Genomic DNA, 25,663 nt, shown 5'->3' on the forward strand with positions numbered 1-25,663 from the left:
ATATCCTTAGTTTGTAGGGCTTCCATTCAGCTAGATTTCAGACTGTTCTCAATGGTGGTTATTCCGTAGTTTAGTTGTAATTTTGATGTTGTCGTGAAAGAAGGTAAGCAGAGTGTTTACCTGCTCTGCCATCTTGACTGGAAAATCCTAGGTAACTCTTTTTTGAATTAATGTAAACAACCAATTGTAGAACAAAGCATTCACTTGTTCTGCGAATGAGCTAGGCATTGTTCCAGGATCAAGAATATGGAGTTTGATATAAGAGTTAATCCGTTGAGAAGCTCAAAGACTGGCAGAGAAGGCTTGGTTTGGAAAGCAGCATGAGACGAACATGAAAATAGAGGGTTAAGTAGGAACTGGAGAAGTCTAGGAAATGGGGATTATTCATTCCCTCAGGGCCTCAGAAGAAGCTTGTCATACCTGAGGAAGTATCACTTTGTAGAGTTTAGAAACAGAGGTAGGGTTTCAATGGTTAATGGTGGAGAAGAACATTCCAGATGGAGGAAAGAATTTGAATGAAGGTACGAAGGGACAACCATGCTTGCCTTTCCAGGCAATGGAGCATGTTTAGGAGGTGACAATGGGCAATATGGCCAGAACACTGGGGAAGCAGCGGTCTTTTTGGCTCTGTCAGGGACAAGAGGAGGGTGTGCTTTTAGAGAGCCTGTGGGATTAGAAAGCAGCTGCCCTGATTAGCTGGTGGGGGGAGAAGAGTTGTGGGGGAAGGTGAGGAAACAAGGAAGGAGAAAAACATAGCAGATAATGGGAGTGGGAGTAGCAGGGTTGTGGGATAAGAATGTATACGAGGAAATTTGTATAATACCTCGTGCTTTAGGATGAATAGAAACAAAGCAAATAATGCTGTTTCTCCACTGTGATATGCTATACATAAGTAAAACTGCCCAGTTATTTGTATAATTATGCAAACAATATAGTGACATTAACAGAATTCAAACCACAGGTAAAAAGTTCACTTACATTTTTACCACTCCAGCAAATGAGTCCTCTCATTTCTATGTCGTTCCTTGCAGGAAAGCCTCTGAAATGTTTCTGTCTCCATAATCAGAGTGTTGATATGATTTTATGGTCAGGAAATCTTGGATTCAAGGATTTGCTTGCCACCTCTGAACTCTGTCAATGTTATCCAGTGAACACCCGTACTTCTTTCTGCAATGCCTTCAGCAAACGCATGCTGACTTTTATAACAGGACCCCATAGAGGCAACTTAAAGGAAGATGTGGAAGTGAGGGTAGCCAGCTGTGTTAAAGCAAGCATGTGTATGAGCACCTTGTCTAAAGCACTATGCCAAGAATACGCATGTGGCAGAAATAAAGGAAAAGAGAGCAGATTATATTGAAGTGGTTGCAACATTCTTCCTTCACTAAGGAGGAAGGATTCTTACTTCTTTGGTCAGTCCAGAGTCTTCCTTTCTTATTTTCTGGAATTGGAAATTGAACAAACAAAATAAAGAAGAAAAATAAACAAAAACAACAAAAAAACTTCAATCTACATACTGAAGAAAACTACATTATTAAGTGGCATAAAAAAGAAATAAGGTAGAGAAAGGTCAGGGGGCACCAGGAAATGGAATGGTTATCTTACAAATGACATCATAGTGACATGAAAATGACATAGTGATGATAAATGTTTAATACAGTCTTTCTGAAAAAACAAAACAAAATGAAAACTAAATTATCTGTGTGCGTGTATGTGCACACATGCATACATAAGTTTATTAAAGATTTTATTGTATAGCACACAACTGACAAATAATAATAAAATATGTAATCCTCTTTATTATAAATTCTATATAAGCAATTGATTCTCACAAAATGTTTTCATTGATTTTTGCTGAACTCTTGTATCCATTGCAATTGGCAAATGAATACAGCTCTGGCAAACGTTGGTTAATATTTTCATTTGTGTTAACAAGTTAGACATAAGAAAGTGAAACAGCAAAGCATATATTTAACTTTACACATTCATCAATGATGTAAGTGATTCCTTTACTGAATCAGATAACAGTTTTAGGATACTGAAATAGTGTTTTCTTAGTTTTTTGTGCTATTCACAAGGCAATGGCTATAGGCAAAACACACTTTAAAGTTTACATTATTAGCATTTTTTTCCTCATGACTTTCTTAAATCTAGAAAACCAACAAAACGAAAAATCAAGTCCTTATTTGTAGGGTTTGTTGATTTCCACGGTGTAAATACTTCCACCACAGCCAATTTTAAGCTACCAATGTGACATTGCTGAACATGGAATTGGGCAGAGATATCAAGAAGCCCCATTAGATAGTATTTCCACAGTACAGACACAAAGAGGTAAAGAAACCTCAAGAGTATAGATAGCAGTAAAATAATTAGAAAATGATGGATTTTGAGTGTTTATTTAACAGCTTTATTGAGCTACAATTGATACACCATAAATTGCATGTACTTGAAGTGTACCATTTAATAAGTTTGACATATTTATACACCTGTGACACCATCACCACAATCAAGAAGATGAACAGATCCACCACTCCTCAAAATGTCCCCATGCCCCTTTGTAAGCTCTCTCTTCTACTGCTCCTTAGCCCTCCCTCAGACAACCACTGATATGCTTTTTATCACTATAGATTAGTTTTCTATAAATGGAATCACTCAGTGTAGACTCTCCTTTTGTTTTGCTTCAGCAGAATTATTTTGAGACTCACTCATGTTTCAGCATAATTATTTTGATAGTCATTCATGTTTTTCCCTCTGAGTGCTGTATATTTGCCACCTTTGTTTATAATTTGTTTTGTTGTAAGTTTATATAATTTAATTTTTAATCGTGGATGTTGTTTAACCATGAGCTGGCAAATTTCCTGAAAATTTAACAATCGGCTCTTTCAAGCCGGTACAAGCTGGCTCTGGCATACCTCTGGTAGTCTGTGTGTGTGTGTGTGTGTGTGTGTGTGTGTGTGTGTGTGTGTGTGTGTCTAGCTTCAGAGGGAAGGCTAAGAGACTTTGGGGCAGCTGCAGGGGTTTGGGAATAATTGAAAATGAATGAAAGGCAAGAGAGCATTTCTAACAGTTCGTGTGTGTTCTCTCTTTGGTGTTCTTTGAGAGACACTGCAGTAAAATGTTGGTTAAATATTACTTTTTGGATGATGGCTTGTTGTTTTAATTAATGTATGACTGGATCACAATAAACTGGGCTTTGGGTGTTTTATATGAAGGATTTTTGTTTCAAACGAGAGCTTCGAAAGCCAGAGTCAACTTGCATATGGTTCAATGAGGCAAAATGATAGAGAAGGATTTGTATCTGATGCTTGGGCACCAGGATGCTGGAATTTGGTTGCTCATACATCAGGAAGTCATGGTCACCCATTAACCTCTCCTAGAACGCGTTGGACAGACAGGTGTGTGGGAGCGGCTTAGGCTACATTCTGTGTCACTTGCACATTATCCTCAGAGAGATACAATCTGGGAGTAATGCTCACTTTGTTTCCCAACTCTATGACAGCTTCTGTGGCCTTAATATATCCTCTGGTAGAGCCTGGGGTGGGCATAGCATTGGGAGCTTGTTCCATGCTTCTTTTATGCCATAACAAACTCAAAAAGCTAGCCAGGAGAACTGCAACAATGATAATAACTATTGAATGATTACTACATGCAAGTCACTCACCTGAGGGCTATGTACATGATCTCATTTAACAAACAGAACACCCCTGAGGTGAGTGCTAGTGTTACACTAATTTTTACATGGAGGGTAAGTCTTTGCCAGAAGTCATGCCAAGAATTGGTGGAGCCAGTGTTTGAACCAAGATCCGTCTGATTCCGCTGGTCTTATTCCCTACACTGCATAGCCTCCTGGTTTGCTGAGCTATAGGAAACCGAGTACAGGCTTAAAACAAGAATTACAGGCCTGATTGGCCATGAGCCTTTTCCCAACGCAGTGACAGCATGCCTGGCTGCCTGGAGAGTGTGCCTGCAGATGACACTGGAGCCCAATCAACTGGGGCCTTTCAAAGTTGTTTTTGGAAACTTGGATTCTCTCCTAAGGACAATAGGGATGCCACTGATTTTAGTGTGGAATAGTGGGCTCAAGTCTGCATTAGAGAAAAATAGGTTGGAGGGTGGCTTTATGTTAGGACGTAGAAGTAACTGCATGCGTACTCTCTCCTTTGGACAAATCATTCCAACTCTTATTTTGCAGATCAGGTTCAGAGAAGGTAAGTAACTTGCTCAAGGTCACACTGCTCCCAAGAAACTGTGTCAGGTATTAAGGCTATATTTAAAGCAGTGGAGGAAGGATACCACATCCTCTGAAATCCTGGGAAGAACAAAGGATGACTGAAAATGGAAGGAGTCGGAGTGAAAAGCGGGAGGAAGGCTGCTATAACAGAGCTATATAAAACTATAGAGGCTTAGGTAAATAAAAGTTTATCTATTTCCCAATAAACAGCTTAGAATGAGCATCTTGGTCTGGTAGGATGGCTCTGCTCTACAGGGAAATTCAGAGATGCTGGTGCCTTCTGTCTATTGCCCAATAATCTCTACTGTCCACATGGCTGATACTGGCTCACTTTCACATTGGTGGTCTAGCATGGGGCAAGGAAAAAAGAGTGCCCAGGTCAATCTTTTAGGAGAAGACCCAGAAGTTGCTTGGTTTATGTGTGCTGACATCCCATTGGTCTGAATTAAGTCATGCGATCCTGCTTAGCTACCAGGGATACTGGGAAATGCAGTTTTTTTTTTTGTTTAATTATGTGATTATATGCCTAGCTAAAACTCAGGGATTTGACTGCTAAAAGGAAGGGGAAATAAAAACTGTGTGATCTTTCTAAGTCTTTTATTAGAATTGCTCCTAGGGGAGTCATGTGGCAAAACAACAAAGGTTGCCCACATAATAGACACACAAAACAGCTAATGAAAACAATATTCTGCAATAATTTTAAAAATATGTCCTGTGGTAAATAGTGTTTCGAATAGACTGAGATAATACATTCAGTGTCCTTGTATTGGTATCATTCCCCTGTGGCTCTCCTGGAATTTTAGCATCTTTTGATGATGGTGACAGTGTAAGAGTGGATATTTCTCACAGCCAAGGCCTTTTGCAGATTGGTCAGCAATTGGTCATAATATTCTGCCTGTTCTCATGAGAGGTGGGAACCAATACGTGCCAAAATGAAATGAATGATGCTGGCTGATGGGGCCAGTGATGGCTGGAGAGAATGTGCCCTGGGCAGCTATTCCTCAGCGTTTGCCATTGGTTTCCGTGAGGGAATTTGTCCAGGGTTTCTAGGAATTTGAAATTCTCAGTAAAATACTGAAATCTGGGTTTTTAGCATGGAATCTAAATTTTAAATGTTGGCTCAAATATTTTAATACCACTCCATGGGCCAAAAAGAATATCCCCATGAGCCAGGAAGAGGCTCTGGTGTCAGAACCTTATTTCCTCATTTGTAAAGCAAGAGTGATACCCACCTCAGAGGACTGTAGGCAGAATGGAAGAAAATAGTGCATGTCCAGGGCAGATAGTCATTTTGGTGCCTGATTTTTTGAATGGTGAATCTACCTTGGAATTAGGAAATTCTCAGATCCCATCCTAGTAGTTAGGAAGTCCAGGATGGATGTTCCAAAGAAGACTAAGAGGGTAGAGTCTTCAAGAGCTACTGGATTTGGCTGTTCTGATTCAAGTCTCCTTAGCTATCCTAATTTATATTTCTCAACATTTACTTTTGGAGGTGTTGTGGTCAAGAGTTTGGGTGTAGCTAGTTTGAGCAACGAGCTTGGATTAGAGAGGAGAATAATTAAATCCATCCTCTATTCATCCCTCATTAGTTGCGTCCCTTGGGCTCATTTGCTTAACACTGTGAAGTCTTAGTTTTCTTATTTTAAAACTGAGAACAGTAATAACTTACCTCATAAAATAGTTATCAGGACTCAATGAGATGATACATATAAATCCTTAGTGTAAATTACCAGGCATAGTAAATATTTAATAAACAATTAATTATAATTAACTATTACGTCTCACCCAAGTGGAAGATATTTAAAATAGGTTTTTTTTATTGTTTTGATTTTTGATAAAACTTGTGTTTTCAGGCAAACCACCTTTCTTAGTTAACATCGTAAGTTGTTTTTTTCTCTGGAAGAATTGCTGTAATAGATAAAATTGTGGGATATATTGCTTAAATTATCCTTTGTGCAACTCCCTACAATAAGAGGACAGTGTCAGGTGTAAAGTTTTCTAAGACAACAAAGTGACCTTTAAAAAAAAGCAATTTATCCATAAAGTAAATTACCAAAGAAAAGTGGGAAAAGGTCTTTTTGTATATTGCTAGTATCGAATCTTGGGGCTGGTGTATTGTTTTGCCTCGCTTGTGTTGGTTACATGCTGTGTTTGAAGAGTTTCTCATTTCAGAGCTAATGGATCCTGTGAAAAAGGAATACTGAAATTTACTACAATAAAAGACATCTGATCTGTTCTACAGAAAGCCCCACAGGCAAAACACACACACACACACACACACACACACACACACACACACACACAAAACAGTGAATGCAAAATACAAAAGGTGAATGAGGATTTCCAAAAAAGTGTCAACTGGCCATTAAGCTCCTTTTCAAAAACAGACAAATTTCCACAGTCTGGTTAAATGTGTTGATCATTCTTATCTTTATTACTATTATTATTAGTAGTAGTAGTAATAATTGTTGATGTTTATTGGGCTTTCCCTTGGGACCACCCGTTGGGTAAATCACGTTATGTGCTTTATGTCACAGAACTCTTTCAACAACTCTGAGTTAGGGGCTATTATTACAGGTTTCCTCCACACTATCCAAAAGTAGAACATTCATATAAAAGTTTTCATAACTAAAAATAGCGTCAAGTGAAGAAACAATCACCTTAGGACACATCTTGCTCACAGTAGCACTAAATAGATGGATTGTATACAGCACAGATGCACACAGACAAAACTGAAGGCTACAGTGGCTTGATGCTGGGATGTGCTTCCTGGGGAAGGAGCTCGGTGGTGCCAGTGCAGCACCGGTGAGTGCTGCCTCTGAAGAGACTAACTGCAAAACAAGCATTGGGCGCTATTTTCACTTTCCCCCTCTTTTCATAAAAATGAAAATCCTCTTCAGATTTCTTTCCATTATCGAAAACGGGTACTCATGTAGGTCTTTCATGAAAGTGAAGTGGCACACAGCAAACTTTCGAAAAGCAGGGGAATACCTGTATACCAATTTTCCAGATGACGTAATCCATACTTGGAATGTTAACTAACTTGCCCAGTTTCACTAGTTTGTAAGTGGCATGGTTTGGCTAGCCTCGTACAGCATGATTCTGTGAGGGAATGGAAATCTCCATGAGTGAGTTGGAATGAGAATTACTTCATTTTGGAGCTTTAAGCCCTTCTCCAGAGAGTATGCCTGAACTGAGTGCCTCACTGTGAGGCTTTCCTTGAAGGATTTGAGTTGCTGGGGGCTGAGGGAAGAGGGAGGAGGGAAGCTGGAAGGTAGCAGAGGGAGGTGAACAAGCAGTGGAAGACTTTAGCGACCGACTGTGAATGCTTTGCAATTTCGGCAGCAGTGTTGACACCAAACGCTTATTCTTTGATGTCCCGACCTATTTGTTGTGACTGAGAATGGCTTTTATTATCCACGCTGGTGATCACCATTCTGGAATTCCTAGGAGGTCCTGCTTTCAGATACCATGTTTCATTGTCCTCATAAGTACATTCACACTTGTCAGACAAAGTTTGGGAATCATGGTGTTGCAATTAATGGGAATGGTTTCCAGAGCCCCTCAGTTCCAGTTCACTGGCTCCAGCTAACAAGGTGAATCCTCTGAGTGTAGTTGGCATCTTTTAGAAGACAAGGACATCCTAGTGACAGCTCTGACAATCTCCCACTCCCCTGTGTGGGGAGGCAGTGTTCTTTAGGACTCTGTATTGTTGGTTATTTTATTTTCAGTGTCATCATACTTCACTCCTATTGTTTAATTAAATAGTCGAAATCCCTTTCATGATAATAATTTAACATACATCCGTACTTCGATCACCTTTAGACACAATTGCTGGTTTGGATGAATTTATAATTACAGGATGTCGTCCTTGACTATGTTAAGGAGAATTTTTGACAAAGAGACTACTTCAATTCTGAAGTTGTTGACCTCGAACTGGATAAGATATAAACTAGATATATAAACATAGAAATAAAAGACAGAAATATTTTTCTGTATAATAGACTGGGGCTGGGAGAATCCAAAGATTCTTATCGTAGTAAAAGCAAAATACTGCTTTTATTTTGGTTTTGGAGCCTATGAACCACATCTTGCTAGGTAGTGCTGTGGAAAGAACAGTGGGCATTGGGACTCCTGGGCTCCGGTTCTGGCTTTGTTATTGTATCATCCAGAATTCTTTGGGTTGTAAGTTGTAAAAATGGTAACTCAAATCACAAGCATAAAGGAAATTTATTGCTTGCATAACCTAGGTGTTCAGAGGTAGATCTGGCCTTAGATACCTCAGAGCTATAAATTATGTCATCAAGACTTAGTTTCTTTTCATCTCTCAAGTATACCTTCTGCTTGTCTGCTTCATTTTCCACTTCTTACAGCAGCTCTGGTCTCATCTCTTCCCAGGCTTGAGACCAGCTTGAAAGGGCAAGAATCTTTTCTAGTAGTACTAAGTCTCACCCCAATTGGACAGACCTAACCGGTATTTTCCCTGAACCAGTCACTGTGGTCCTTTGATCGACCATGTCTGGGTGAAGCCTCATCCAGACCCCATAAAAGTGGGGGGAGGAGATCTCCAGACAAAAGCTGGGGCTGTTACCAGGAGAAGGGAGAATTTATACTGGGCAGTGTCATTGCTACTCATCAATTGTGTAACCTTGGAAAGATAACTAAACCTCTGTGAAAAGTAGAGTTAATAATGCCTACTAAAAAGTGGATTATGGTTTGTAGATTACCTATACCAATAATAGTGCTTTGCAAAGTATGCAGTGCTATACAATTTTTTGTCATTATTTTTAGAAGTTTCTTTAGGATCTGTATCTAGGAGTGAAATTGATGAGTTATACATAGGCTATGTACATCTACGTAACTTTACCAGGTACTGCCAAATTGTTTTCTCCTATTAGCAGTGAATGGGAGTTCCTGTTGTTCTACATTGTCTCAAACACTCAGGATTACACTTTTCGGTTATTTTTTAACCCAGTGGGTGTGAAGTAGTATCTCATTGTTATAATTTGTAGTTCCCTGTTAAAAACATTTTTAAAAAAATTTATTGACTATGTCACATTTGTTGGTTATATTTGGAGATGTACTTGTTCATGTAGTTTGTCCATGTATCTGTTGTGCTGTTTGTTTGCTTTCTCAACCATTCATGGGGCTGTTTGTATTTTCAGGTTACTAATACTTTGTTGATTACCCTATTGCAGATACTTTGTCCCCAGTTTGTGGCTTCGCTTTTAAACTTTTTTAATGGTGTCATTTGATGAATATATTCTCATACTTTTAACAGTACAGTTTACCAATCAATCTCCTATTAATTTTGTACTTTTTGTGCTTTAAGAAAGCTTTCTGCTCCCTAACCCCTCGGGTCATAAAGATATTCTTTTCTAAAAATCTGAGTGTTTTGCTTTTCTTATTTGAATTCTTAATCCATTAGGAATTTATTGTATATGTTGTATGGGAGGCATTCAGTTTCAAATTTTCCACATGGACAGCCAACTGTCCCAGCACAATGTATTCAATGACCGTCTTTCTCTACTGCTGTGAAGTGCCACCCGTATTACACATCAAGTGTCCTCATTGGCATGCATTTGTTTTACGCTCTCCTATTCCTTTGGTCTTTTGTCTATTTCTGTATCGATAAACGTGTTTTCTTTTTTGAACGCAGAACTTACACATTGCTTGTGATGGGATGTGTGTAGAGTGTGTAGCATAGGGAGTCAGTGTTGCACCCATGAGGCCTCTTCCTGTGTTTCATCATATATCCCAACAGTGATTTTCTGATATGGCTTCAAGAAGTTTTATTAAATTCTACTGAATAGATATCATGACTAATCCCTGTTCTTGTCCACTCATTTGTAAAAATGGCGTTGTGTGTGGTTTTTATCACTTGTGGTATTTGAATTAAATGAAATTGAGTTTCAAAATCTGAGAGATTTGGGGAAGGTTCTGTATGACTTTTTACCTGTAGGAAATTTGGAGAGCGAGAAATCCCTTTGCAGAGGGGAACTGAAAGGGTAACACTTTCAAAGAGGAGGGTTCAGTGATCAGTCAAGCTGGGTGAGAAGCAGAAGTGAGAAAGGGGCTGCTCAGAAGCTGGGGTTTCAGGGCATAAATAGACCCTCCAAAAAAGCCTAGACTGAAAAGGATCCTTTTGGCTTTTCTAGTGTATGACACACTATTAATACTCAATATATAAAGGTAATAAAATAAAGGCAGATAAAAGTTAGCCAGACAGATGTAGATAAAAATATATATAATTTTTGTGAATATGGATTTTTAGCCCACAAATTTATTTTCTTTCTCTGTGAATAGTTTTAACTATCATTGTATGTACTATCTCAATATGATTTTATATTAACAATACAAAATAGCATGATTCTTATCTCTGTAGTTTAATTTTCTGGCCCTTCTCCAGTGGCAATAACCACCTTTGTTTTTCCTCAAGGAAAATTCTTTGCCTGCAGCACTCCCAAAGACCAAGCAGGAGCAAAATTTTATGGAGAGGTGAATTTAAAAGACTACCTGCTTTAGAAAAGCTAACCCTAATAGAAAAAAGTAGGAAAGTAAGATTCTAGGAGTACATGATTAAAATAGAAACTAAACTGTTTAGCTCAGAGGTCACGTCTTTTCAGACTGTAGTGTCTGGCACACTGTGTATGTATGTGGTGGTTATTGATAATAATTATAAGTATGAATTGAGGAATGTGTAGGAAAGCAGCTGCCCTAAGATGAATTGGACCAGAGCCACAGTGAACAGTGTCTAATTAATTAAAAACCCTGGTCCTTGTTAAAATCGCCATTCCATGCAACAGAAGCGAGCCAAGGAAATAGACAGCAAGGTTAAAGCCTGCATGTGCAATTCGGATATCAACTGTGCTCTTGGCCTTTGATTCTGCATCTAAACATGTCGACTTTTAGCCAGCTTGGATGTCAATCCTCTTCCACTTCCCAACAAGAATCCCCCCCACCTATAAGCATTATCAAGCAAAGAAGAGTTGATACAAAAATTTTATAGAGAAGGTGGACGATTGCAGTTTACATTTGTATATCCCACAGCAAAGCAGGTTTTTAAAAGTACTCTTACATATTTTGGATTTCCCCAATCATTTGAGCCCAACCCAAAGGGAAGATCTTTCTCTCTGGCTTCTCCCAGGTCCTCTCAGACATGCTGGGCTCTTCTTTCTACACCCTTCCTTTATTTTTCTTTTCCTCACTCTTTAGAGCATCTCCTGTTCTCATTGTTTTATGCAAGCAGGTTAGCCTCCGTGTTTTACCATTTAGTTTTGTCTTGGAGCGGGTCTTATATCCACTCTAAGGGGCTTATTCATTCATTCAACAAGGGTTTATTGGGTGCTTACCCATGTGCCAACCACCGTTCCAGGACATGGGGATAGAACAGTGCACAAACAGACAAAAATCCTTACTATCAAGGAGTTTACAGTCTAGTGGAAGAAGACAGATACAAATAAGTAAATGAAACAAATACATAATTAAAATGTATATTGTCAGATAGTGATAAGAACTATGTACAAAAATAAGGCAAGGAAGAACTAAGGGATTCTGGAGGGGGGTTTGCAATTTTTATAAGGTGGTCCGGGAAGATTTTGCTGACAAGGTAACATTTGAGCATATTCCTGAAAGAGGTAAGGAAATGAATCTTGGATATATTTGAGCAAAGAGCATTCCAGCTAAAAGAAAAAGCAAGAGCATGGGCTCTGAGGCAGAAGTGTGCCTGGCTTGTTTCTCAGACAACAAGGAGGCCATTGTGGCTGAAGCTCAGTAAGAGCAAGAGTAAATGGAGATGCGCTTGGCAGGATAATTGGTCGAGAGACCAAAGGGCCTTATCCTATGAAGGTTTGGTTTTTTTACATTGAGCAAGATGGGGAGACATTGGGGGATTTAAGGCAGAGAAATGACATGATCTGATAAATCTCCCTATGGCTACTGAGTTGAGCATAAACTCTAGAAGGTAAAGTGAAACTGGTTAGAAGGCTTATACCATAATCCAGACTAGACATAACAGTGGCGTGGAGAATAGTGAATGAGGTGTGAGAAGTGTTTGATTCTGGATACATTTTTTTAAAGGAGTGGTTACAGACGTTGGAGATAATTTGGATGGGTACATGGTATGGGGGGAAGAGGAGGCTAACAGGCGACTAAGTTTTTGGCTTGAGTACCTGAAAGGACGGGCTTTCACTTTCAGAGATGGGGGTGGACTATGGACGGTCAGGTGGGAGAAGAGTAGGAATTTTATTTTGAACACAGTAGTTTTGAAATTCCCACTAGAAATTCCAGGGGAGATATTGACTAAGCCCTTGGGTATATGATGCTGCAGTTCAAGGGAGAGCTCTAGACTGGAAGCATAAATTTGGGAACTGTAAACATATAAATAATAGTTTAAAGCATGAGAGTTGTTGAGATCACCAAGGTGGCTGACTGATGTAATCTGGTGACATAAGATTCAAAAGTTATCAGAACATTTCATCTAAACAAATCAGATGCTTCTCCTAAGTGGGTGTCTGTCTATGCATCACTGTGGCAAGGTTACAGACAAATAAGATTCCCTATAGTCTGACCCCACATTTTCTCTCTGAGCAGCCTCCTCATCTTCTTGCGCTTGCTCATTCTATTCCTGGCACACTATCTCCCTTGCTGTTCCTTGCACATGCCACACATGCTGAAATTCAATGGCTTTGGCACTTGCTTTTCCTTCTACCTGAAGGGCTTTATCCTGATTACTTCCTTCAGATCTCTTGGTGTCACTGTATGTCTTACTTATCTCTTCTTGTATAAAAAATTACTATGAATCGTAGAAGCGTAAAACAACAACAAACATTTCTTAGCTTACTTTTGCTGTAGTCCAGAAAATTGGAACAAGTTTAGCTGGGTGGTTCTGACTGAAGGTTTCCCATGAGGTTGGAGTCCAGACTTCAGCTGGGGCTATAGTCATCTGAAGGCTTGACTGGTGCCTCAGGTTCCATTTCCAAGGTGGTTCATTCAATGTCTGACAGGTTGGTGCTGTTGGTGGGAGGTCTGAGTTCCTATGCACATGGGCCTCTCTCAAGGCTGCTGAGTGTCCTCATGATGTGATGGCTCGCTTGCTCCAGAGTGAGTGGTCCAAAACAGCAAAGTGGAAGCTTCAGTGCCTTTTATGACCTAGCCTCAGAAGTCAAACACCTTAATCTCTACTGTAGTTTACTGCACCCATTTATTGTGGGAGAAGACTACACAAGGCTGCAAATACCATGAGATGTGGCTCACTGAGGGCCATCTTGAAAGCTAGCTACCCCATCTTATCAGAGATGCCTTTTCTCACTATCCTGTATATGATGGACTGAATGTATGTGTCTCCCCTCTGCCCCCTCTCAAATTCATATGTTGAAACCATAACCCCCAGTGGCTGTATTGTGAGTAAGGAAGTAAGTAAGGTAAAGTGAGATCTTAAAGGTGGGCCCTGATCAGATAGGATTAGTGTCCTTATAAGAAGAGACACTAGAGAGCTTGTACCAAGGGGAGATCATGTGAGGACATAGGAAGAAGGTGGCTGTCTGCAAGCCAGGAACAGAGCTCTCACCAGAAAGTGAATTGGCTTGATCTTGGATGTTTAACCTCCAGAACTGTGAAAAAACAAATTTCTATTGATGAAGCCACCCTGTCTATTTTGTTATGACAGCCCCGGCAGACGAATATACTGCATGAAAGAGCAACCTCCTTCCTCAACACTTCCCGTTCCCTTTATTCTGCTTTATTTTTCTCCATAGTACTTATTACTACCTGATATTTTCTCAGTTTATCTGTGTATTTATTGTCTGTTTTTCCTTCCTAAAGTGCAAGTTCCCTGAGAGCAGGGAATTTGCCTGTTTGATATATTGTTTGTATCCTCAATCCCCAAATCAAGGTGTAGCACATAAAAGGTGCTCAAAATTATTTGTTGAGTGATAAATGAATAGATGAATATTTGACCTTAATTTATTTCCCTTCGTCATACCCTTGCTGGACAGGATTGTTCTTACTTTAGTTAAACTTAGTATTCGTTATACCTGAGCACCAATTCTGAACTGAGGCATGAAAGAGAAATAATTTTAAAATCTCATTTAATCTAGGGCTTGTGTTATTCATGCAATGGGTTCTTTGAAAATTGGCACAGTGGAAGTACAAGCCCACTTGAGGTAATTTGAAGTTGCTCCTGCCTGAGCAACAAACTGTTGGAAACCTGGAATTCTTGGGACTGTTTTCCTTGCCGCATGACGAGAATTCTGTACCTTTGTAGAGAAGTGGAAAGAATATATAGTGGCTAATCCTGATGAACTACTATGTGTGGTTTTGTGTGCATATAATACGACAAGAGAATGAGACTAGAAATACAAAACACATTTCTGTATATTCCAATTTTTCCGTCTTCCTCTTGTACTACTTTGGTAATTAGGAATGAAAAAGTTATAAAAGATGAAATACAAAGAAAGAATAATAGTCTTGAATGTTTATGCTCTGCTTCTTACTGATTGGGTTAGTGGTTTAATCTCTCTAAGTCTTAGCTTCCTGCTCTGTGGATAGGAAACAATAATATGGAACTTCAGCCTTGACTTAGGTAGAAAAATGTCATGGTGCTGGAGTGTGTTGGCTTATTCTTGCAGCCTTCAGTAAAGTCCTAAAAGAATGGGACAAAATGTAGTCCAAGCTGGTTCTTATAACAGGAAACAGGATATAACCTTGCTATGCAAAGTTCTTTCTGTTTGCAAAACCAGGGGCAGCCAGATTGGCTGACCAAGGACATCACTTCATTGCCAAGGACAGGAGTTGCTGCCAGTCTTCTCTGGCTGGATACAGAATATGTGAAGGACTGGTTGTTCTCTCTATTTGTTTTTATCCAAAATATATTTGTGGTTACCTTATTTTCTTTCTGTCATTGTTCTGTTGAATATAGTGTATTGGAAATATTTAAATGTATCATTTCTGGACTCTGAGGAGCTATACACGGACCTGACTGGGAGGAAGGCCCATTCCCCAGAGATGCTGGACTTAAAGTTAGAGGTAGTACTAGGGTGAGACTTCTGATTGTCTTTCTCATAAAGCCCCTTGGCCCATAATAAATGCTCTACCATCATCATCATTATGATTAATGCCACTATTTTCTCTCCCTCTGCAGTAACACAGACACCACCATTAATCTCTCTTCATCTGAGCTTGCTTAATCCTTGCAGGCCTGAGATTCCATAGAGGCATGGTCATGCTTACAGCTGAGATTTTTGAAAAACTAGAACAACAGGAAATCAGCACACTTTCAGCCAACAGAATGTTGGGAGAATCTAAGTTAGTAGGGATAAATTAGTCATAAATTGAATACTGACGGACTCAGGCAATTTTAATCAAACTAGAGTGGGCGCACTGGGGATTCAGAAAGGCAAATCAATATACAAGAAAACCGCTGAAAGAAACTACCTTATAATGGTTGGACTTTCCATCTTTGGTCTCTTTCCCATGCTCCTGATGTGGGTCAGTGCTATAGTTCTGTCCTTCTACTTGCATCCTGTCAGGCTCTCCTCTCTGGCTCTCTTTCTGTGTTTGCCTGGCTACCGCCTTATATCTCTTTCTTCCACTTTGCACTTTTCTCTGCACACTCCCATTCCTCACTTTTGAATGGGTTTGACAGACTTCTCATAGCTTTTAAAATCTATTAACCAACATATACTGCTAAAAGAAATAGGTTTCAGACTTAACTGACTGCTATGGTCTGAAGGTTTGTTTCCCCCCAAAATTCACCTGTTGAAATCCTAACCCCCAAAGATGGCAGTATTAAGAGATGGGGCCTTTTGGAGGTGCTTAGGTCCTGAGGGTGGAGCCCTCATGAATGGGATTAGTGCCCTTTTAAAGAGGCTCCAGAGAGCTCCCTTGCCCTTTCACCATGTGAGGACAGAGAGAAGGCATGTACAAGGCTATGAATCAGGAAGAGTGCCATCACCAGAGAGTGCAACCATGCTGGCACCTTGATCTGGGGACTTCCCAGCCTCCAAAACTATAAGAAATACATTTCTGTTGTTTATAAGCTACCCAATCCGTGGTATTTTGTTATAGCAGCCAGAATAGACTAAGGACACTCACTTCACAGATACCATCATTACATTTAATCGTCTGGGGCTTGGGGGAAAAAATGATAAAATCTCTTTCCTTAGAACGCCAAATCCAAATACTTGTTACTCATCTAAGCTCAGCCTAAAATAAGTTCCTGTGTTTCATTGGTAGAAATATAGCCATTCTCTTAAAAACGTATAAAGTTATAATGAGGTTTTCTTTGGCTCACATTATATTGTTGAAAAATATGTATTAGTTCAACACATGATGACATTTCACATACTAGTTTGGATTTCTGCGTTTTCTTGAAAAATCAGAAGATCTGGCAATACTGTGTCCATATTTCTGCAGACCAATGGCTGCCGTAGCTGAGTCCTGGCTTCCTTCTATTTGTGGCAGGAGCCCTTCAGTTCAGCATAATCCCACCCGACAACATCATGCATTCATGGTGTCTACCTGGCTCCTATGGGCATTTCAGTGCTTGACCTCATTGTGAGAAAATACCCTGTCATTTCTCTGTGAACCCTGTTACCGTCTCCCTGAAGCAGACTTTAGAACAGAGCTATGCACAGGGACCGCTGAGAAGTGCATTGACTGTGATGAAAGAGCAAGTCGCTTTGCTCAGAGGTTCACTCATTTGTTCATTCAGTCATTCATTTCTATCACCCTACTTTCTCTCTATCATTTCCTATGCTTTAATTCTTTAAATAGACACCATAAAAAAATGAGAACGCTACAAAAAGGCATATATAAAAAGTCGTGTCTCTCTCACTCAAATCTCCTCATCCTCCTTCCGGAAGGTACCTCTTTTACTAAGTTTGTTTTTTCTTGTGTGTTTGTTTTTTGGAGTGTATGTGTGTGTGTGTGTGTGTGTGTGTGTGTGTGTGTGTATTTCTTCCCCCAAAAGTCTATAGATGTATACAAGTTAATATATATCCCCCTTCATATTACACCAAGTGGTATCAAACTGCCAACTGTTCTGCCTCTTTCTTTTTTCACCTAATAATAAATATATCTTGCAAATTATTCCACATCAGTATATATTTGTCTAATTCTTTCTAAAGCCTGCATAACATTTCATTTTATTAATGAAATTATGACTTGTTTAAGTTCATTGGTGGGCCTGTAGCTTGTTTTTAATCTTTTATGAATGCACACAATGCTTTAATGAACATTTTTGTACTTATTTAGAAAAAGGAAAATGTGCCAGCATATCTGTTGAATAAGTTTTGAGAAATGGAATTGCTCGGTGACAAGATATAAGTAACAGTGTGCTGGAGTCAACTGGCACAAGCTCATGAGGAGCAGATCAAGTGCATCTCTTCTCAACTCCATGATCAATGACATCACCTTGGTAACTTGAAATTGGCAATAGTGAGAGTATTTGTATCATGGAAATCTGCAAACACTATAAACGAGGACATCCCCGTTCTCTCCTGGAAAGCCGGTTGTTAAACATTGCTATACTGTGATTCAATTCTGATACTACCTGGAGTTAGTACAGACTCCCAGGTGAAGCATGCAGTCCCCAACAAGACTGCCCTCACTTCAGATGCCAGCCACACATCTGGGGATTCCTAGGCCACCCACACTTCAGACAAACTGACTACAAATTTGAGGGTTCCCATGACCCCTTTAGGTTTGGTAATTCCCTAGAATGACTCACAGAACTCAGGAAAGCATTATACTTATTATTATAGTTTTATTAGGAAGAAAATGTAAATCAGGACCATCCAAATGAAGAAGCCTATTAGTGAGGTCTGGCAGAGTCCTGAATATGGAGTTTTTGTGTCTTTTCCCTGTGACTTGAGGACATATCATCCTTCTGGCACCCCAATGTGTTCACCAACAAGGAAGCTCACTGGAGCTTCCAGCGTCCAGAGTTTTTATTGGGGTTTCGTTACGTAGGCATGATTGATTGAATCATTGGCTCTGTGACTGAACTCAGTCTCTAGCCCTAGACCTTCCCCAGAGGTCAGGCATATGGGTTGGTATCAGGTGGCCCGAAGCCCTAACTCTCTAATCACATGGTTGGTCTTTCTGGCTTGGCCAGCCCCCCTCCTAAAACTTTCTAGGAGTCCACCATGCGTCACCTTGTTAACAAACTCAGGGGTGATCCTAGGAGCCCACTGCAAGGAACTCAGGGCTCCTATCATTCAGGAAATTCCAAGAGTTCCTCTGTTCCAGGAACCTGGGACAAAGACCATTCAAATTCTGTATCATACAACAAACACTTTATTACACAACAAGCATATCACTGGGTATAAGCACTGAAAGCGTCGACAGACATTTCCAAATTGTCCTACAAAGAGGTTGTACCAAACATGCAGTTCCACCAGCAATGACTGTGTTTGGAGGGAAAATTCTAACCCCGATAATTCATCATACCAGATCACCAGAGAATGCCAAGTATTTCTTTGAGACTGAGCATGAGGAACTCTAGGTTATTTATATGTCTCAGAGAGGATACATTTATATTCTTGCTGAGATCTTCAAAGGAAACCCAATACTTGCACACCTTTCTTATGGTTCTATGTTCCCACTACTTAGGCGAATAGTTGTTGGTGAAACTTGCCAGCTATTGATGGAAATAAGACTTCAAATGTCTCATACTTGGTCTTTAACCTTTCTATAATCACTATTTTTTGTTAGAAAATTTCCTCTAAATATTGTCTTGTAAGAGGATAGTCCATGTATGATAAAACCTCATAAATTTGGGGCAGATCATTCTGAAATAATGAAAAGTAGGAATAAGAATATTTTGAAATTATCACACACTTTTACTGTTTTCTTATACATGACGATGCTAATTTGTGCCAAAGCATTGTCAAATCCTACTGGATCATGTTTTAGTAGAATAGATAAGAAAAATATATAATCATTAAATAAAGGTGACTTATAATCATTGAAATTTAATGAATATTATTCACATAAATTCTAAGTGACCAATATATATATATAAATTCCTTTAAGCTTCTCATAACCTATATAAAATAGATAGTAACACTATTCCTACTTTATAAATGAGGAAATTGAGGTAGAGAGGTTAAGTAACTTTGTCAAGATCACAGAGCTGGTAAATGATGGACCTAATACTTGAGCCCAGAAAATCTGCCTTCAGAGACCATGCTTTTAGCTGTAACACCCACTGCCTCTAAATTTATATGCAGAGAATAAAAATCATCAGTGAGAAGTATTTTTGATTTCCCAAATAAGCACTCAAGAATTGACATGAAAGGCTCAAGGAAGCTGGGGATGAGGATGCTAAGGTTAGAGGTCCAGCCCTGGGTGGCCACGTGGAGAGGTGTGGAATTGGCCTAACACCTGTCAGGGCCAGGACCAGGGCCAGGGCCAGCCTGCTGCATGGAACTTTATCCTCTGCCTGCAGAACATCCCCTTACATTTGATTGAACATCATGGGAACCACACAGAGGAGCTGTATTAGTACTTCTTGGTACAGTTGGGCCTTTTGCCAACAGTTACGTGTGGGTCTTCTAGCAAAAGGAAGCCCACTCATATTCTGGGATTTTGTGACACTTTATTGAAACAGCTAGGCCTAATGTTTGGATTATTCTGTTATCAACTTGGTTAAGCTAGGAACATTTCCCAGAACTCCCTTCCCTCTATGGTTCTTGGTTAGTGTTGGCCAAAAGAAGACCTTGCATGAAATCTGGGAGGCAGAGTGATGCATTGGACATCCCTTTCTGAAGGTCTTTTCATAGTCAGATACATTAAGGGTCAGAATCAGAGGGACCCTGTCAGTGCTCTGGCCAGAACTCCTCGGGTCCATTTGACCTTTTCTGTGTGCCTTTCTCCAGCTTCAGTGTATTTTTGTTTCCAAGGGCTCACACCTGCAGCTCTTCTTTAGAGGCCTGTCTGTTCTTGGGCTACCAGGGTCAGTCAAACTACTGGCAGTTTATGGCCCCTTCAGGCATCCCTTGGAAAATGACTGATGGGTACAATCATCGTGAAAGCTCTGAGGCATAGCTTACACTCCAGCTCCCTTGGGGGTCAGGCTGGAGCGGCCTCTGAGGCCTGAGCTGCAGTCTCACCCCTGCTTGGCTTCATCCTGCCTCGCTTACTCCACGTTTTTGTAGGCCTGTCTTGTAGCACTCCCATAATAAGTCAGGAAGGCATGAATCCTCACCTCAGGGGCTACGTGTGGGGAAACCAACCTAAGACCATGAGGATCTCAGAAAGAACATTGGCTTCCAATTTGGTTTGACATGTGCTGCCAAATTCAAGACACCTCCCCTTTCTGGGCAGGATCCTACTTTGATTCCTTTGATCCCAGTGAAATGAGATCCTTAAAAACCGGGATATTGAAGGTAGATAAAGGGTTTCATTTACTCTCTGTCCCTTGTTAATAACAGTGTAAGGTTCCGGTTTTATCAGTCTGCATCTAATTGGGAAAACAGAAACTACTCCAGATTTTCAAAGAGGGAGTTGGTTGTAAAGGTGTTAGAAGAGCTATAGGGGGAAAAGTGGGAAGGTAAGATTTCCCAAAGATCAGTAACTGCAGGAAGTGGCTACCACCTCCAGATCTGAAAGAGCGAAGAGAAAAAAAGCGTTACTCAGAGTGCACAGTGTGTTGTCAGAATTGCGTTGGCAGAGCTGGCAGAAACCCAGAAGCCTGTACTTGCCCGCGGCCTCCACAGCCTTTGTCCGCTCTCGCTGCTCATCGTCGCGGCCGCTTCTGCAAGAACAGAACCAAGTCCACAGAAAAAAGGCTTCTTCCTTTCTGTCGCCTTCCGGACTCCTGCCAGTGCCTCGCACTGGTAGCATGTGACAGGATGCCAGGTGGAAGGAAAGTGTGGAGAGTGTCGTCTGCAGCCTATCTGCCCTGGCAGGAGAGAAGAGGCCATGGAAGGGGAGTGTAGTATTGCAATACAGCAGACACCATCTGGCACCTCACCCCCAAGTTTCCATCCTCTTCCTGATGGTAAACATCATCCAAAGACTCCCAAAGCTTAAGAATGGGTATAGGATTTGAAACAACCATGTTTAGTGCCAGGTGGGTGTTAGTTTAATGGGGGGTGGAGGTGGGGATCACTATATAAATTACATAAATGTCTCTATGCTGTATACCTGAAACTAATATAAAATAATACTGAATGTCAAATATAACTGAAAAACTAAATTGAATATAAATAAATAATATACATTTTATTCTCATAAATTCAGAAATTTAGATCTGCAAAAAAAAAAAAAATAAATAAAAAAAATAAAGACTTGGTATAGGATGACCTTATTGGGATGGACGAGTGGGGAGCTGGGAAGGGCACGAGATAGGACAATGGGACAGCAAAAGGCAGTGCCTGCAGTCTAAGAACACTTGCGAGACTTCCAGGCATGAGACTGTTTAGCCCTTTTCACTGTCTCATGTAGGGCAGAAATGAAAGGGCACAACTTCTTTCATCCTCTTTGGGACACTGGTGGATAAACTTTCCTCTAAACTCCAGTAAAACCTTATATGTATCCCAAGTGCAAGCAAGCATGCTTTCAAGTACAAATAAGTTTTAACAGGCGACCGGCAGATTCGGTGAGTTCTCCTGTTTGGTTGCAAAATGCAGCACACCTGGAATGGGCCGAGAGACCTTGACATTCACTGTTTAAGAAATAGAGTCAGAGTCAGTTAATCCCATTTGCTTTTGAGAAACGGGAAAATTCAGTGTTCTGGTTCTCAGGCTCCATGCAAACCCTGCTCCTTTGGGTCTCCAGTAGGTCACTGTTTTGAGAATTTGGAGGTCTATAGTAAGAAGGATAATTTAAACCCCCACCCCAGGCTTGAGCTATGTTTAATGATCAGTGTGAGCACACAGCAGGTGATGCTGGACATTTGGGGAGCAGCCTTGCACAGATGGTGGCTTAGGGAATCTCACCACCAATGTCCCAAGTGCATGCCACATTGCACTGGAGTTCTAACACTACCGGTGCAGTGTTGTTCAAAGGTGCTACGCATCTGAGTCACCCGTAGAGCTTGTTAACCACACGGATGGTATCCCTGACCTGCCACCCTTAGAGTTTCTGAATCAAAAGTTCTGGGGTGAAGCCCTGGGATTAATATGTTTAACAGATGCCAAGGGTTACCCTCACTATTAAACTTCGTCTTAGAACCCATATTAGCATTAAAAACCCGAGAGCTGTTTTTGTGAAACAGAGAAGTGTGTCATAGGAACTCAACCAAATACCAACTGGGCAGTTGTAAAATTTATTACCATGAACCTACACTTTCAACAGTCTCTTTTAGGATTCATTCTAAATGTGGTCAGTATATACTTGTAAATAGCACTCTGAGCTTTGGATATAACTGTTTGCTCCTGAAAGGGTCCAAAAGGTGCTACGTCAGAGAGGAAATTCAGTTTTTCTCCATGCTTTCACATACTCAACAGAACCTTATATACACAGAATCTTAATCTGAAATCTATTCAGTTCTCCCTATGGCTCAATTCATGTGGATTGCCATATTTCATCTAAACTAAGACATTATCAGTTTTAAGTTGCCCCATTATTTTATGCACCACTATGAAAGACAAGAAGCCAATTAAACTATGACAATTATAAGACATCTCCTCATTTCATAGATGTTAACATTCCTGGGGGAGTGCAAGTGCAGTGTGGAAATGTAATATTTCCAGGTTGCTCCTTCCCATGAAAGAGGAGGTTGTTATTTCTGGGATGAGCTCAAGTTTCTCTCAAACTATGTTCACAGGTTATCGTCTCTCCACTTGGCACCCATGTATGGGAGAGCAGAATCTAGTTCTGCACTAGCATGTATTTTGTATTACATTGATCTCTACCTTGCTAATTAAAAAACTCAGTTTCACAGACTAAAAGCCAGTGATTATAGGAACCAAATTGAGAATTAAGAGTAAGGATAAAATTTAAAAAGAAAATGTAACAGGAAGGTAGAACACTGTCTCCTCTGTATCATTTAAAGATTAACAGGCTCAGCAAGAAGACAAAGGGAAAATACTGTCATATTTATTGTGGAATTAGCCTGGAAAAGTATTTGCTTGTACTTTATACTCTGAAATATCCTTCTAGACGATGAAATTTTCATAGACAGATTTCATCCCAGAAGCTTAATAAATGGCATTGGAAGATATGGTTTTGTTTTGTTTTGTTTTTTTCCAACTCAGGCACTGATATAACCAAGATTATTTTTTGTTCCTCATGAGAACAAAGCTAGGTATTCTAATCATGTTGATGAAACATGAGTGGGATTTAAGAATCACATTCTCTATGCTATATGCCATAAAGCAAAGGGTACATACATAATAACTGGAATTTGTTTTTCTAAACTAGGACAAGAAGCCACTCCACTCCTAGACTTGAAAATAGAGCAACTGGATTTGCAACTAACATTATTTGATGGCAGTGATAAGATTTTGATTCCAGGGCAAGGGGTAATTTGGTCAAGGGTTATTTTTTTTTCCTCTTCACCAGACACATTTTAATCTTCCTCTCCCCACACACACTAAGCTTGAACAGACAGAGCTTGAATTACTTAGAATAGGTTCTTAACTTGGGCTGCCAATTAGAAATTCTGGGGAAAATAGAAAACAAACAAAAAACCCCCAACATACCTGTGGGGACAGAGTCAGGAGTGCAGTTTCCAGGTTCTCTCCCTCACATGTAAAGGTGCTCACTCAGGTAGTAAATGGCCATCAACTGTGATTGGATGGCCATCAGCTGTGGCTAGTTGGCCATCAGGTATAACCAGTGAGCCATTGGCCACTAATATAACTACAGTGGCTACGCTAGCAGAAAATGGGGGCTAGCAAGAAGATGGTGGCTGAGCCTGCAAGGGCGGAGTGTGGATCGCAGATTGCAGAGAGGTGGATTGCAGTTAGCAAGTGAGGTAGGTTGGCAGAGACAAGTGGACGACGGGTTGTGGAGTGTGTGGCTGCTGCTTCCTGTGTCTCCAACCAGCCGCCAGCGAGACTATAGTGGTATGACTCCCCTATCTGTGACTCTGTGGGTGTTCCTTTTTGGCCTCACCATATCCTGCGTTCTTATGTGGGGAGCAGGACTAGAGACCCCGCACGCCACCCTGCATGACAATACCCATGTGTAGGTCTCATTCCAGCTCAATTAATTCAGAATCTCTGGGATATGTAGGAGACCTAAGCCTTTTTTTTTTTTTTTTTTTTTTTAAGCTCCCAAGTGTTTATAATGAGCAGCCAAAATTGAGATCCCCTGACTTGGAGCTGTCACTGTTTGCTCTTGGGGTTTGCAAGTGTCAGTCAGGATAGACTTGGGTTTGGCCTGTGCTGATAACAATCTTTCTTGGAAGGAGACTGGAAACTTTGGATTGGAATAGCCCCTGTCATAGGGCCAGGTTCCCCAGAGGGAGACCATGGGATGAGCACACATGTGCGACCTGTTTCAATTAGGAAGGGCTCTTAGGAAAAACCTATAAGGGAGTAAGCAGGACAGGGAAGGGGAGATGGCAGTTGGTCTCCCACGGTGGCTGCTTTCCTTTCCTGCCCTGTCTGCTTGCATATGCCACTCCACTCACCATGATGAGGTCTATTTCTCCCCCAGTTAGAGCTGGCCTTCTAACCTGACTTGGACAATAGGCATGGCGGAAGTTGTGCTGAGGCAATCCCAGGTTTATGTTTCAACAGGCCAAGCAGCTTCTTGTTCCTATGGGTAGTCAGATGTTACTTAAAGAAACTCAGCCACCCTGAGACCATGGAGCTATGAAGAAGTCCAGACTAGTGACATGGAGAGATCACATGGAGGAGAACTGAGGGATCCAGCTGACAGTGACATATGACATACATCAAGCCATCCCAGCCAGACCTCCCAATAACTTAAGCCATCCCAGCTGGGGTCCTCAAATATAGGAGACAGAGAAAAGGCATCTCCACCATGGCTTGTCTGAATTCCTGACCAGGAGAATCATGCATAATGCATAAATAAAGCAATCCTTGTTTTAAGCTTTGGGGTAGTTTGTTATATAGCAACAGATAACTGAAGTGTGGGGTAGTTTTTTACACAACAATAGATAACTGAATTTGGGACAGTTTGTTAAGCAGCAATAGATAACTGAAGGTTGGCTTAGTTTGTTATGCAGCAATAAAGAATGGAAACAGGAAGAAACCCAATAGGGGTAAGATTTCAAGCAAAACCCTACGGAGGGTATTTCTACATTGATCTCATTGGGGAAATTTAAATTATGTCCCAGGGGTATCTGACTTGAGGTTTTCATATTCCTGGTTATTGGATGAGGACCACTTTGGGGGACAGCAACGGTGGCATAAACTCCCAGGCTCTTCTGGTTTTCTGTGGAGCACGGACAGGGCAGGGCCAATCACCCCTCGGAGCAAACTTGGCCTGTGGCCTGCATTGCATCATCATAGC

At 40.6% G+C, this 25,663-nt stretch overlaps 1 pseudogene; it reads right to left on the reverse strand.

Annotated features, from left to right (window-relative positions):
• LOC109445392 (small ribosomal subunit protein uS15m) overlaps positions 1 to 24,880 on the reverse strand; it is a 48,443-nt pseudogene extending 23,563 nt beyond the window's left edge.
• Between the last annotated feature and the right edge of the window lie 783 nt (positions 24,881 to 25,663).

The sequence above is a fragment of the Rhinolophus sinicus genome, linkage group LG10 (assembly GCF_036562045.2).
Source record: "Rhinolophus sinicus isolate RSC01 linkage group LG10, ASM3656204v1, whole genome shotgun sequence".
NCBI lineage: Eukaryota > Metazoa > Chordata > Mammalia > Chiroptera > Rhinolophidae > Rhinolophus > Rhinolophus sinicus.